Source organism: Mya arenaria, chromosome 15, assembly GCF_026914265.1.
Source record: "Mya arenaria isolate MELC-2E11 chromosome 15, ASM2691426v1".
NCBI lineage: Eukaryota > Metazoa > Mollusca > Bivalvia > Myida > Myidae > Mya > Mya arenaria.
The window spans coordinates 35,183,896-35,198,460 of record NC_069136.1 but is presented as its reverse complement, the minus strand read 5'-3'; positions in this window follow the sequence as shown (position 1 = coordinate 35,198,460).

Genomic DNA, 14,565 nt, shown 5'->3' with positions numbered 1-14,565 from the left:
CAAACTCAATCTCAACTCATTTTACCATATAATACAAAATTTATTAGAAACAAAAATATGTTTTTACATTTTTTTTAAAACGCATTATTTCATTGAATATGTTGATCAAAACGTTTGGTCTAGATTCCAATTAAAAACTTTTGTATAGCCAAAAATGTACTTGAGTTCAATTCATTGCCTTTTAACAATTACTTAAGTATATTTTTTGCTCTAGAATAAGATTTCTTTGAAATATTGTCAAAATCTTTCAATAACACATTCTATGAGAAAATATGTTTACAAAAAATATGAAAACATGCAAGATTTTGAATTATACGATGTTTGTATGTGGTAAAATGAGTTCAGATTAAGTTTGAGATCTGACTTAAGTATTTTCGTGATATTTGGGCCGGATCTAGTTGTAAAGTGAAATCCTTGGATTTTCTTAACAATAAAATGTTGGAGTCGATTGGTCGTAGTAATGTCACTAGCTGTAATATTATTTCACAATTCGCTACAATGTAGAACAATTGGCATAATTATTTTGATATACAGGTCAGCAGACACTAGTGGATTTAAACCATATGGATGGACCCCTTGAGCGGTCATTGCGTAAAATGCAGTTTTAGCATTTCTGACATCTCGTTTCTATTGTAGGTTTACATTTCATATCGGAGGTTTGCTTAACACCCAAGTGAGTTGCCGAATAATGCACCAGTCAATTGTAACCACGCCCCCCGGGGGGGGGTATAACGGGGATAGCCGGGGAAATGGGCCGTGTTTTTACCTTTCAGGTGGCCCCGCAGTGCCGGGTGTATGCGGTGGTTTTGTCTTCACACAAAATATAGCAGGGATTGGGCCTAACCTAAGGTCCCTTGGGTGCGGGGGCATTTGGCGGGGATTTTACCATCAGTTCATTCCCGCAGGGCGGGGATTTTAGCCGGGGTTGGCTGGACCGAAAGTCAAAGTCTGACTGGTGCATAAGTCTGTGTGATAATATAGTTTCCAAACATAATCGTGACATTAGGAGGTTCACGTTTTTTGCTGTAAACAATTATTTCAGATTTTTTTCACGTTGATATCGATTCTCCATGACTGACAATATGTATATAATAAATACGATATCCATCATTCACTGTAGGTTGAGGGGAGACAATGCTATCAGAGCTATGTCGTCTGCATATGAAGGGTTGTCGACCTTTGTTGATTGTACGGTGCAGCCATGGTTACTGTTTTCTAGATCATTTAGTAGTTTGTCCACGTATAGTAAATAAAAAAAAAAACGTGGAAAGAACGCCCCTTTGGCGGACTGATTTCCGTATAGAAATGTCCTTTGAGGTGTAACCGTTCATTTTCACTATACATTTTAAGTTTTGATATGAAGACATTAGTGTTCGTAATGCTTTTCTAACTAAAGCCAAATCGTACCATCTTAAGAAAAAGGCCTTCGTGCCATACAGAGTCAAAAGCAGCCTTTTGGTCGAGCATGCCTACGAATACGTTGCTGTTATGTTTTATTTGTTGATAGATAGTTTCCTGCAGGTTGAACACCGTCGTAACACAACTAAGTTTGTTTGCGAAATCCTTGCTGCTGTTCGCATGGAAACGCGATGTGTTTATTTTTATTAAATCATTGAGTCTGTTCAAAATCACTTTTTCAAAGATTTTGCTGAAACATGGTCTGTAAATGCTAGGATCGGTCTTTTCTTTACCCTTTCTTTTGTAGATTGGAATTAGCAAACTAGTGTTCCATTCATTTGACGTCCTCTCATTGTACAATATGGAGTTAAATAGAACTGTCTGAGCTCTAATAAAAATTTCCCGCCATGTTTTACATGTTCGTTAAGGATATCATCAACTCCGAAGCTTTTCCTTAGTTTGAGACATTTTATTGCACTTTCAACTTCACTGTGCTGTATAGTATAAGTTATTTCTTTTGTTAGGTCATTATCTTTCTTATTCGCTAATTGCTTTAATTCTGCATTGACATATGTGTCGTTCTGTGCAAGGGGATCTGCAAATACATTTGTGAAATATGCCTCGAAGCCTTGAATAACATGATCGTTTATACTACTTGCTGATCGAACTGCGTGTATAATAATACTGTTAAGAAAATCAGGGCAACATTTCGAACTGTCACATAAGAGAATACAATTCAATTCATTGTCTAGGATTTGCTGATAGCACATTAGATGCTCATTTGTACACTTATTCCAAGCCAATTTAATGCGAGGCGGTGGCTCTGGCTTTATAATGGATGTCGCTGCTTTGATGTAGATAATTGGTTAGTGGTCCGAAGTAATAATATCTGAGCTATCTGCCACGATCAAGTTAGAAATCATTTTCATACATGAAGATTCCACAAGAACATGGTCGATAATCTGTCCAGTTGGAATAAAAGTACATCGCCTAATGCGTATTGTAAAGATAATAAGTTATTGTTCACAATAAAGTCTGTGAGTAAGATAGATTTTGCATTTGCACATCGACGGTCGCTGTTTGATATATATTGTCCATTGAAATCCCCGGCCACCTGGGTGTAATGGGAGAGTAGCGATTGCAACTTGCTTAAAACTGACTTAAAGTACTCCATGTTATTACACGAGGGCATATATACACAAAACATATACAATGGCATTCTATCTGTACACTTAAATTCAATTCCGAGTATACGATGGTTCTCTTTAAATGGTATTTTGTTAATTCTAAATGACAATGATTTTTTAAACATAATGGCAGTACCAGCTTTTCCACAGTTAAGGGGACCGTAGTTATCAACATGTTCGTCGACATTAACGAAAAAGTAATAACTCATGTGAATACTATTTATAAATACAGCAGATCTAGGTAAGGGCTTGTGTTCGCTTATAAGCGCAAAATCAACATTATATTTATCTAACATATTTGCTAGAGGGAACGCAGAGGACATTATTCCCCTGCAGTTCCAACATTAAACGTTTAAAGACATGGATACAATAAGATAAAGATAAACTAAGATTCTTAATTTCGTAGGTTTCTTTGCGATCTTTCTATTGGTAGCGGTCGTGGTGTTGGGAGCACAGATATGGCCTGCGCTCGTTTAGGTGTTCCTCTTTCGACTTCCATTTCCGGTAGGTTACGCCGTCCGGCCAGAAATATTCGTTGTCTAGAATGTGTTCTATTTCTTCTGGAACGTTTATTTTGGCAGATGACCCATATCAGCCGTGAACCACGTTAAAATACGTCATATACTTTCTCAATTTTTCCATGAACGCGTCGACGCGGTAGCGAGGCGTTGGCGCTACCACGTATGCGTCTGCTCGACGCACGACCCCAGCACTGAGAGTGCTATACGATTGTATTGAAGCGTACGTCTTTTGGTTGTGGCGGTGCGGGTGGACGTAATTAAGGTTTCACTGTGTTGCAAGTTTTTGGTCATTTTCATCCATTTGATCATACGTTGTCATTCCAGTAAACTACTAATTTAAAGCAGTTTCCATGAACATTATTTGTATTAAAAATATACCGAAGAAATCGCAACTCTCCTCCCAGCATGCTGACAAATTACCTAAAAAATAATGATGATTTAGAGAAGGTATTTATTCATCGTACATGCCAAATCTCCCGGCGGGGGAAACCATACCCCGGTTCCCCGGTAGGGGATGTATATCCTCCAGAATTAAAGATGATGAAAATGGCGATTATGAAAATCCTCTGGTATGGGAGTCAAATCCCCTGGAATTCTGAAAAAAATCCCCTGGGGAGCCTTTCAAAAATATGGCATGTATGATTCATGAAAAGATTTAATGACAGGTTCTTGATACAAAACGAACCTCCAGTCTTCAATGGGAATAACACTATATCTCCTAAAACGCTTTTAAATAATAAATGGTACTTGGGGTGTGCACCTAATACCGGCATTGGCTGCATCCCAAACTCAGTGTAATATCATGTTCTTCCATCTCTTGTGTATGCTTATCGTTTAAATACCTATGTTTATCTTCAAATAACATAAAATGATGTGTTCATATTTCAAATTACCAAATGTAACCTTTATAGACTGTTTACTTTAAAAAACATGTTTACAAAATAAAAATGTGGTAATTTTTAAAACTTTCAAATATGTTCATCTTTAAGACGGTGACGATAATAGAGCCAAGTTGCCAATCCTGAAAATTTCTGCATGGGGTTCAGGGGGCCGCTTAAGGCCCCCGATGGGTCCAGGGCAAAGCCCTGGTGGGGGGATAAGGGGGCGAATCCCCCCGAAGCTTTCCGTATTTCAGGGATTCTAATACCCTTTTTTGCCTTAGAATAGTGTTCATGGAGTACACCTTTCGGTTTGGTAGATATAATTGTGTTCAACACGAGACATCCACAATCAGAACAATTATCAGGAATCTTAGCAGTGAAGTTTAACACCTTTGTCTTTAAACAAAGTTAAATTTACTTTTTTTACCTGAAGTCACAGGCATAAGACATGTACCTGACATTTTGGTTCAGTTGTCCACTTCCCATAAAACTCAACTGGCTATGATCAAATGCCTGTGTATGAACAGTCTACACTATGGGATGTTTGATTTATAATAGTGAACAACATATCGATTATCATGCTTGCAAATGTTTATTGTAAAAGTGTTAATTATTCAATTTTAAGTATCATATAATGAGTATTTATTCCATTTTCTGCACATTTGATGAGAATATATTGTTATTACTTATTATATATATTATTCCAAGTAATATCCAAGCGGGACTTAAATGCTTTGGCAGCGTAGCCGTTGTGGACATGGTAGACTTTGACGTATTCTGGTCCCTAAGCCAGATTTTTTCCCCTCATGGGTCCAGTAGTACATGAGTCCAGTAGCACAAAAACTTTATTGTCCCATGGCAGTTCAAGTCTCTCAAACAGTCTTTCAAATTCTATGAAAATTGATTCAGAATCAGCCCTAGTGATTTTTAAGGAGGCCAAATGTCTCAACACTATTTCTTTCTCTATAGCAGAAAAATAGCTGCAACAGTTTTCTCATTGTGTTTGTTGACTTGTCTTAGTTGAAACAAAACCGAGATCCATTAACCCCCACATGTTCATCATTGAAATGGCTAGCCACTCCGTAAGTCATCTTGTATGATGCTGTACATCTTTGAAGTTTTTATTCGCTTTTGTATCTTTGGCAAGTGTCTTAAGTAAGGCACACTACTGTGGTGCCAGGGAGCATGTTCAGCCATAAATCCAAGTATCATGGCCTCTGGATTGAATTGTCAGTCATTGACAGGAACAACTGGATGCACTGGCTGTGGTGTCTGTTCATCCCTGACTTTTGTAACCATCAACATACCTGGAAATACAAATTATAACTATAGAATTTAAATCTCACTCAAACTGGGTCCTCAAGACGTTTTGTTGAACTGTCTCAATAGAAAATAAAATGACTGCCTCTACGTAATATGTATTACTACTACAAAATATGTATTCATTTTTTTTGTTTAAATTTGAACCAAACCAATTTTCATTTGAACCTCCCATTATGGTTAACAGCCACTTCTTATTGAGAACAATGCTTCAAACATTATGAGAACAATAAAGAAACGGTTTACAGCGTAAACTTCAATCAGCCAAATAAAATTTGTAAAAAAAAATCGATTATTATGACACAATCCGAATCGGGATGTCCGAAATAATGCTACATGCGCAAAATTCATTATCAGTTTGATCACTTTCTATTAACTTAAAAAGAAACGTTTCGTGAATTTCTCTTGAAAATAAATGGCAAATATACCCTTAAAATCGACGAATCGATGTTTTTAGAAGTTGGTGGTGTTCGTTTTTTTTCCAATTTTCCAATACCCGTTTATTCGTCTTCGTCGTCTGTCATATCCGGGTACGACCATCCGGATACTGTCTTCTAGTCCCATCGGTAATTTCCGTAATCACCGGATGCTATCTTAACCAATCATATAGCTCGATTGCCAAGACGTAAATAGGTTCGTTAATTTCCGGCTTTACACTTCCGGAAAACTCACCTTCCGTACCCATATTGTTCGAACTGAGCTCGATTCGCTCCTGTACCCCTCCCCCCCCCCCCCCCCCCTAGAAAAAAAACTCAACGGATTTACATTAATCTCAAAATCGATCCGTGAGGCCTTAAATCCGGAATTCCGGATTAATCCGGAATTTTATCATCCCAAAGCATACATTAAACAAAAGGCCCAAGAGGTCAACGGGGGCCTATGCTCTACTGGCATGGCTTATTTGGTCATTTTCTATCCAGAATATGTACTCTGCAGTTAGCTTAAATAGAGTTATGGTACATGTACACTGCACTTCATGTCTTATGTTCATTGAATGAAGTTTAAATACACTCTATCCAGCGGTTTTTAAATTATGATCTGAACAAGGAAGATTGCAATGGACTGACCGACAACAGTTGACACTGACCAAATGACTGACCACCTCATTTCATCGTAGTTCATATCAAGTCCTACTACTAATTTAATATATTGTTGTACCAAACTATAAAACGAAATGAATAAAGTCTTGTTGTCATTTATTACAAACATTTTATTATATAATATATTGTTATTGACTCCATTCACTGAAGATTTGCATAAGACACAATATGTAAGTATATAAACCAGTAAAATGATAAAAGATACACATGACAAGGTAACGCATGAAAAATGCATTTAAAAAAATAGCATTCATCCGACACATTGTCAGACATCATCAATATTATATGGTAGTTTTCCAATGGGCGACTGTAAGATACCCAAATGAGTGTACATGTTTGTGTTGTCCAGAGATGTGTCCCCATACATTATCTGGCTGGGCTTATCACCCTGACTGCATTTTCCTCCCATCTCCATAATCGACACTTTGCCGTGTAGTAGGCAAAACTCCACATCTGGGCTTACTTGTGCTGACCATCAGCTGAAGGCCATAACCCAAATTTAAACCTACAATAGAGACATGCATATGCTACTTTGCCTCACGCAATTGTCTGAGTCCCGCTGCAATTTAATTGAAATGTATATAGTAAAACCCATTTTGTAATGTTTTGTTGTGTTTAAAATCGAAATTACTATTACTAGATGTCCTTAGTACAAGCACATACAACTTATGTAGTATTTACATCCTCAACAATTGAACCGGGCATTTTGTGTTTCATTGTTGTAACTTTATTTTTCAATTTTCTTTCAACTTTAACAATGATCTTATTATCAAATGCATGGTACTAGAATTGTATGACTTATATGTATTTGATTAGGTTTAATGAACTATTTGCACTGCTCAACATCAATGTTGGTGTACACTACATACAAAACCAGGTATTTTAACTTATGTAACATCAATTTGAGCTGATAGCTTGTACATATCAAAAAAATATACAAGGAGTGAATACACCAATTTTCATCATTCTGTTGTACATGTACCTTCAAAAACAACTTAAAATATATAGAACAAATTTAAACCAAAAATTATACAAGGAGTGAATACACCAATTTTCATCATTCTGTTGTACTTGTACCTTCAAAAAAACAAAAACAACTAAAAATATATAGAAAATATTTAAAACAAAAAAAATATGAAATTTAAATGCATTCCACATGCAACTGTAGATTTGCTTAAAAAAATCTCCATCTATGAGAAGAAAAAACACGAGTGAAATTACCCCTTAACAATCATTAACCATTTCTTTAAGACTAATTCACAAATATATGTACCTACACATATTAACAACAAACTAGAACTCCGCGAGTCGGATGTGTCGCCTGACGAATTATTTACTGTCGACATTATAGCTGTTAGATTGGCATTTTATTCATTTATAGACAATGATGTTGCCATTTAACTTTCAAGTGTAGGTGGCATTTGAACCCTCAATCAGATATACCTACGGAATAAGTTTCAGGTTGAAACCTCCTATAGTTTACGAGATGTGCCACGGACAAAACCTAAGCAAGAAAATTAACAAAGGGCAATAACTCTAAAAATATGGCAGCAAGAGTAACTGTTATTGTGCACTGCACTTGCCCTCAATGAGATCTATCTAGCTATGAAGTTTCAAGTTGATACCTCTTATATTCTTCAAGATATGCCCCGGACAAAACTTTAAGCATGAAAATTAACAAAGGGCAATAACTTCAAAACTAAGAAAGCAAGAGTTACTGTTATTGTGCACTGCACTTGCTCTCAATGAGATCTATCTAGCTATGAAGTTTCAAGTTGATACCTCTTATATTCTTCAAGATATGCCCCGGACAAAACTTTAAGCATGAAAATTAACAAAGGGCAATAACTTTAAAACTAAGAAAGCAAGAGTTACTGTTATTGTGCACTGCACTTGCCCTCAATTAGATCTATCTAGCTATGAAGTTTCAAGTTGATACCTCTTATATTCTTCAAGATATGCCCCGGACAAAACTTTAAGCATGAAAATTAACAAAGGGCAATAACTTTAAAACTAAGAAAGCAAGAGTTACTGTTATTGTGCACTGCACTTGCCCTCAATTAGATCTATCTACATATGAAGTTTCAAGTTGATACCACTAATAGTTTAGGAAATATACCCCCGACAAGCGAAAATGGGACGCGGACGCCGCCGCCGACAAAAGTAACCCCTATATGTCGTCTTTTCATGCGACACAAAAAGAACTATACGTTCATTCAAAATTTAATATAAAATATTTCAGTAAAAATCAGGACACGGATTCTTAAAGCAGTGGTAATATTTCTCATAAAATATGGCACATTTATTCGATCAACAATATTGTTTATTTTTCTTGTTGGCTCAAGTGCCAGCCATGATTATTACTCTATTTGTAGGAAAACCATTTATTTAAATATATATTTAATTGCCAAAATAAAATAGAAATTAACTTGGACTGATTCTTTTCAAATTTATCACACTTAAATAGCCTTACAGCATTAAAGGTAAAAATCAATCAGCATGCTCAGAAACAATTTAGAATACAACCTACATTTTCAGCCAATGAGATTGCAGACAGGCAACCATTAAGTAGTAGACTTAATCATTAAGAATTTCAACTCTCACGCATGTTAAAAGATCCGAATACTGTCATACATCCGATACACACTCCCTGCTTCAGATATTGCATCAACAATGTATCAGCCAATGAGGTTGTATTCTAAGTCAGTTAGTGACACGAAGTGAACTCTTAATGATAAAGAAGGACCCGTTTGCTACGCTCACTCCGCCCACTCTTAATCATTAAGAATTCACTTCATATCATCTAACTACATGTTTTACTAAGTTCACATTGTATTACTAAGTTCGTCAGTCTTGATCATAAAACGACTTAATTTGAAGCCATACATGTTTACGGTAAACCTTTCAATTGAGCCTTAGGGGTGAGAGGGGTGAGAGTAAGATGGTTGATTTAATATTGGTTGCAACCTTTTTGCACTTTCATTCCTCTATGCCTAGCCAACATAGTGTACATGTCATATTGTGGTACATCCAATTACATCCATCAAGCAGCAATCTGTGTTCCATCTTATTTTCTTCATCTGGAAGAGTGGGGTCAGCAGTTGTGACCTACAACAAATAGGAAAAAAACATAGAAAACATGTGAAATAAAATGGTTTGTGGCAGCTGGATTTACCCACAAAATTTGTGTCAAAATGGTTAATGAAACCTCACAAGACATTTATATGGGAGTTGAATTAGACTGTGTATAATGAATTGTGTCTACAATAAGCAGTAGGACAACACAGTATAATTCAGTCACAACATAACATATTCCAGCCAGTTTTAATAGTAAATGAACCCAGAAATCAATTTTTATTACTTAATTTTGGGTTTACAGAAGGTGAAACAAACAATAATTGTGTCAAAGTACACAGTATCGGAGCCAGTAACAGAGATTCTCTTTGCTACTCATTGCAAGTTTTATTTCTTTTTTCCCCTGAGGATTCATTTTTCTTCAACATGTGCATCAGCAGAATGCATTATTTTCAATGTGTGCACATATATATGCCTGGCATTCTCATATTGGTTCTCAAGACAAATAAATGTCCTCTTGAACGTCCTCTTGGTTATAGCAGAAAATATTGTGGCTAAGTAAAAAAGATAACTTGCAATTCTACAGTCCTCATGACAACCCTCTTGGTTATGGCAGTAAATATTGTGGCTTCGAAAGAAAGATAACTTACATTTCTACAGTCCCCTTGACAGCCCTTTTGGTTACGGCATTAAATATTGTGGCTTAGAAAGAAAAATAATTTATACAAGACTACAGTCCTCAAGACAGCCCTCTTGGTTACAGCAGTAATTGTTGTGGCTTAGAAAGAAAGATAACTTACGTCAAGACTACAGTAGTCTTGACAGCCATCTTGGTTACAGCAGTAAATATTGTGGCTTAGAAAGAAAAATAACTTATACAAGACTACAGTACTCATTACAGCCCTCTTGGTTACTGCAGTAAATATTGTGGCTTAGAAAGAAAGATAACTTATACAAGACTACAGTACTCATGACAGCCCTCTTGGTTACTGCAGTAAATATTGTGGCTTAGAAAGAAAAATAACTTATACAAGACTACAGTACTCATGACAGCTCTCTTGGTTACAGCAGTAAATATTGTGGCTTAGAAAGAAAGATAACTTATACAAGACTACAGTACTCATGACAGCTCTCTTGGTTACTGCAGTAAATATTGTGGCTTAGAAAGAAAAATAACTTATACAAGACTACAGGAACCTGACAGCCATCTTGGTTACGGCATTAAATATTGTGGCTTAGAAAGAAAGATAACTTATACAAGACTACAGTCCTCATGAGAGCCCTCTTGGTTATAGCAGTAAATATTGTGGCTTAGAAAGAAAGATAACTTACAAGACTACAGTAGTCTTGACAGCCATCTTGGTTACAGCATTAAATATTGTGGCTTAGAAAGAAAGATAACTTATACAAGATTACAGTACTCATGACAGCCCTCTTGGTTACTGCAGTAAATATTGTGGCTTAGAAAGAAAGATAACTTACAAGACTACAGTAACCTGACAGCCATCTTGGTTACAGCATTAAATATTGTGACTTAGAAAGAAAGATAACTTATACAAGACTACAGTCCTCATGACAGCCCTCTTGGTTACAGCAGTAAATATTGTGGCTTAGAAAGAAAGATAACTTATACAAGACTACAGTCCTCATGACAGCCCTCTTGGTTACAGCATTAAATATTGTGGCTTAGAAAGAAAGATAACTTATACAAGACTACAGTCCTCATGACAGCCCTCTTGGTTACAGCAGTAAATATTGTGGCTTAGAAAGAAAGATAACTTACAAGACTACAGTAGTCTTGACTGCTGCCATCTTGGTTACAGCAGTAAATATTGTGGCTTAGAAAGAAAGATAACTTACAAGACTACAGTCCGCATGACAGCCCTCTTGGTTACAGCAGTAAATATTGTGGCTTAGAAAGAAAGATAACTTATAAGACTGCAGTCCTCTTGACAGCCCTCTTGGTTATGGCAGTAAATATTGTGGCTTAGATAGAATGATAACTTACAAGACTGCAGTCCTCTTGACAGCCCTCTTGGTTACGGCAGTTAATATTGTGCCTAAGTAAGAATGATATCTTACAAAGCTACTGTCCTCTTGACAGCCCTATTTGTTATGGCAGTCAATATTGTGCCTTAGTAAGATAAAGTTAGAAAGACTTACAGGCCTCCAGTCCTCTTGCAAGCCCTTTAGATTAAGGTATTAAGTATTGTGCCTAAGTAAGAAAGATATCTTACAAGTCTACAGTCCTATTGACAGCCTTCTTGGCAACTCCAGTCCTCTTGACAGCCCTCTTGGTTATGGCATTAAATATTGTGGCTAAGTAAGAAAGATAACTCACAGGCCCCCAGTCCTTTTGCAAGCCCTCTTGGTTACGGTAGTAAATATTGTGCCTAAGTAGGAAAGATATCTTATAAGTCTATAGTCCTCTTGTCAGCCCTTTTGGTTGTGGAAGGCACTGCTGCATGAGCTTTGTCTGAAATGTTACAATAGGGAAAACATTAAAGTAAAGGCAAAATAAATTGTAAATTGTTAAAAACTATGAATGAGGTAAGGGAGTAAATTCTTTTTCAATGTTATCAGAAACTGCATGTGACAAATGAATATCCTACAATTTCATTCAGGGGTTTCGTTACAAAAAATAAAATAAAACACAACTTTTTTTACTAAAATTTTCAAAAAAGTTTCCATTCGGAACCAATGAAACTGCCTTATAAATAGGATTACCAGAATATCTTAGCAAAATGTCTTTCATTTTTATTTTTTTCAAAGGTAAGTGATGATAGCAGAGATCCAAAAGCACTATCGCCGAGCAAACTGTTGCTTTTGCACCCAAATACGTCCATACCACTTGGTTTCTTTAGCAAGAATGACAACTGTTGTAAGGGTTGGTGGCGTCAAGCTCAATGTCTTGCAGACGTTTTCTGGCAACGTTGGGTAAAAGATTATGTACCAAACTTTCTTGAGAGGCAAAAATGGCAAGATGTTCAACGAAATATCGAGCTAAATGGTCTTGTTCTTGTGTGTGATGAGTCACTACTAGTGGATTTTGGCCTCTCGGACTGGTAAAAAGAGGTAAGTAAGGGATGAGATGGTTTGGTTCGCTCGTGCAAGGTACGTGTGAATGGATCAGTGAAGGTGAGACCTATTACGAAATTATGTCTGCTAGCTTAAAACTATAGAAAGGTAGAAAGAGTTTTAAAGTTAGTCATTGGTAATGTAGTATAATTATGATGGTTGGTAAGTATACAACATGCATTTGTGTACGTCCTATAATCACATATTGTAAAACCGTAAGTTCCTATTTTGTTTGGTAAATTGTTGAATAAACTTCAAAATGAAGGTTCACTGAGGGGCGGTGTGCTGCAGCTAGGAATATGTCTATTCAATTCATTGAAGGTCGCTTATGAGTACGATTCATTGTAATAATGATAGAAGAAATTAATCAAACCCATTGTTTAGATTATTTGAATGGGATATGCAAGATACGTATACAAAATATAATTAGCATGGTTACCATTGGCTTGTTTTGGGTTTTGTTTGCTTGCAGCTGCGAGGGCTCCGGGCGAAAGTAAATTAAATATAATCCTCAGCTTCCCCTCGGACAAAATTGGTGTCCGTCCTAGCGAAACGGCTTCTTACTTCTGTAAGAAGAGGAAAAGAGAAAAACTTACTGTATCTATTACTTATCCGAACTGCTATCACAAATATTGAGTTAAGGAGAGAGGTACTTATGTTTTACTTTTTATCTTCTCAATCTTTATGATGATAAATATACATATAACATGTGTTGTTTCAATGTATTTTCAAGAAACAAATAAGGTTTAAATTAAACAAGAGATGTTTGTCAAACATTATGCCCCCCCCCCCCCCCCCCCTGAGCGCCATGTTGTCAGGATTATATGGACAATTGAATGAAATATGCATGGACCGAAATGACAGCTGATTTGTTGCCGTTAAGGCAGTTTTAAGATTATGACCATTAAAGTGTGAGGATAGAGTGAGTTATGACCATGACCTTTGACTCTATTAACTCAAAATCCAGAGTCATCAGCTGGTCACCAGAAACCTAAATGTCAAGTTTGAGGGCCATGGGTGCAGGCATTGTGAAGTTACCACTCAGGCAACCTTTTATCATTCAAGGTCACTGTGACCTTGACGTTTAGCCCAATGACCGTAAAATCAATAGGGACCATCTTCTGGCCAGGCCCAACCTCCAAGTCAAGTTTGAGGGCCATGGGTGCAGGCATTGTCGAGTTATCACTCGGATAACCTTTTACTATTCCAGGTCACTGTGACCTTGACCTTTGGCCCAATGACCCCTAAAATCAATAGGGACCATCTTCTGGCCAGGCCCAACCTCCAAGTCAAGTTTGAGGGACATGGGTGCAGGCATTGTCGAGTTATCACTCTGACAACCTTTTACCATTCCAGGTCACTGTGACCTTGACCTTTGGCCAGATGACCCCCCCAAAACCATAGGGGTTATCTCCTGGTCAGGCCAATTCTCCAAGTCAAGTTTGACGCCCATGGGTGCAGGCATTATCACTCGGACAACCTTTTACCATTCAAGGTACATGTGACCTTGGCCTTTGGTCCAATGACCCCCCAAAACAATAGGTGTCATCTTCTGGTCAGGCCCAACCTCCAAGTCAAGTTTGAGGGCCATGGGTGCAGGCATTGTCAAGTTATCACTTGGACAACCTTTTACCATTCAAGTTCACTGTGACCTTGACCTTTGGCCTGATGACCCCCCAAAACATAAGGGGTCATGTACTGGTCAGGCCCAATCTCCAAGTCAAGTTTGAGGGCCATGGGTGCAGGCATTGTCAAGTTATCACACAGAAAACTTTTTACCATTCAAAGTCACTGTGACCTTGACCTTTGGCCAGATGACCCCAAAAACAATAGGGGTCATATACTGGACAGGCCCAATCTCCATGTCAAGTTTGAGGGCCATGGGTGCAGGCATTGTCAAGTTATCACACGGAAAACCTCTAACCATTCAAGGTGACTGTGACCTTGACCTTTGGCCAGATGACCCCAAATAACAATAGGGGTCATGTACTTGTCAGGCCCAATC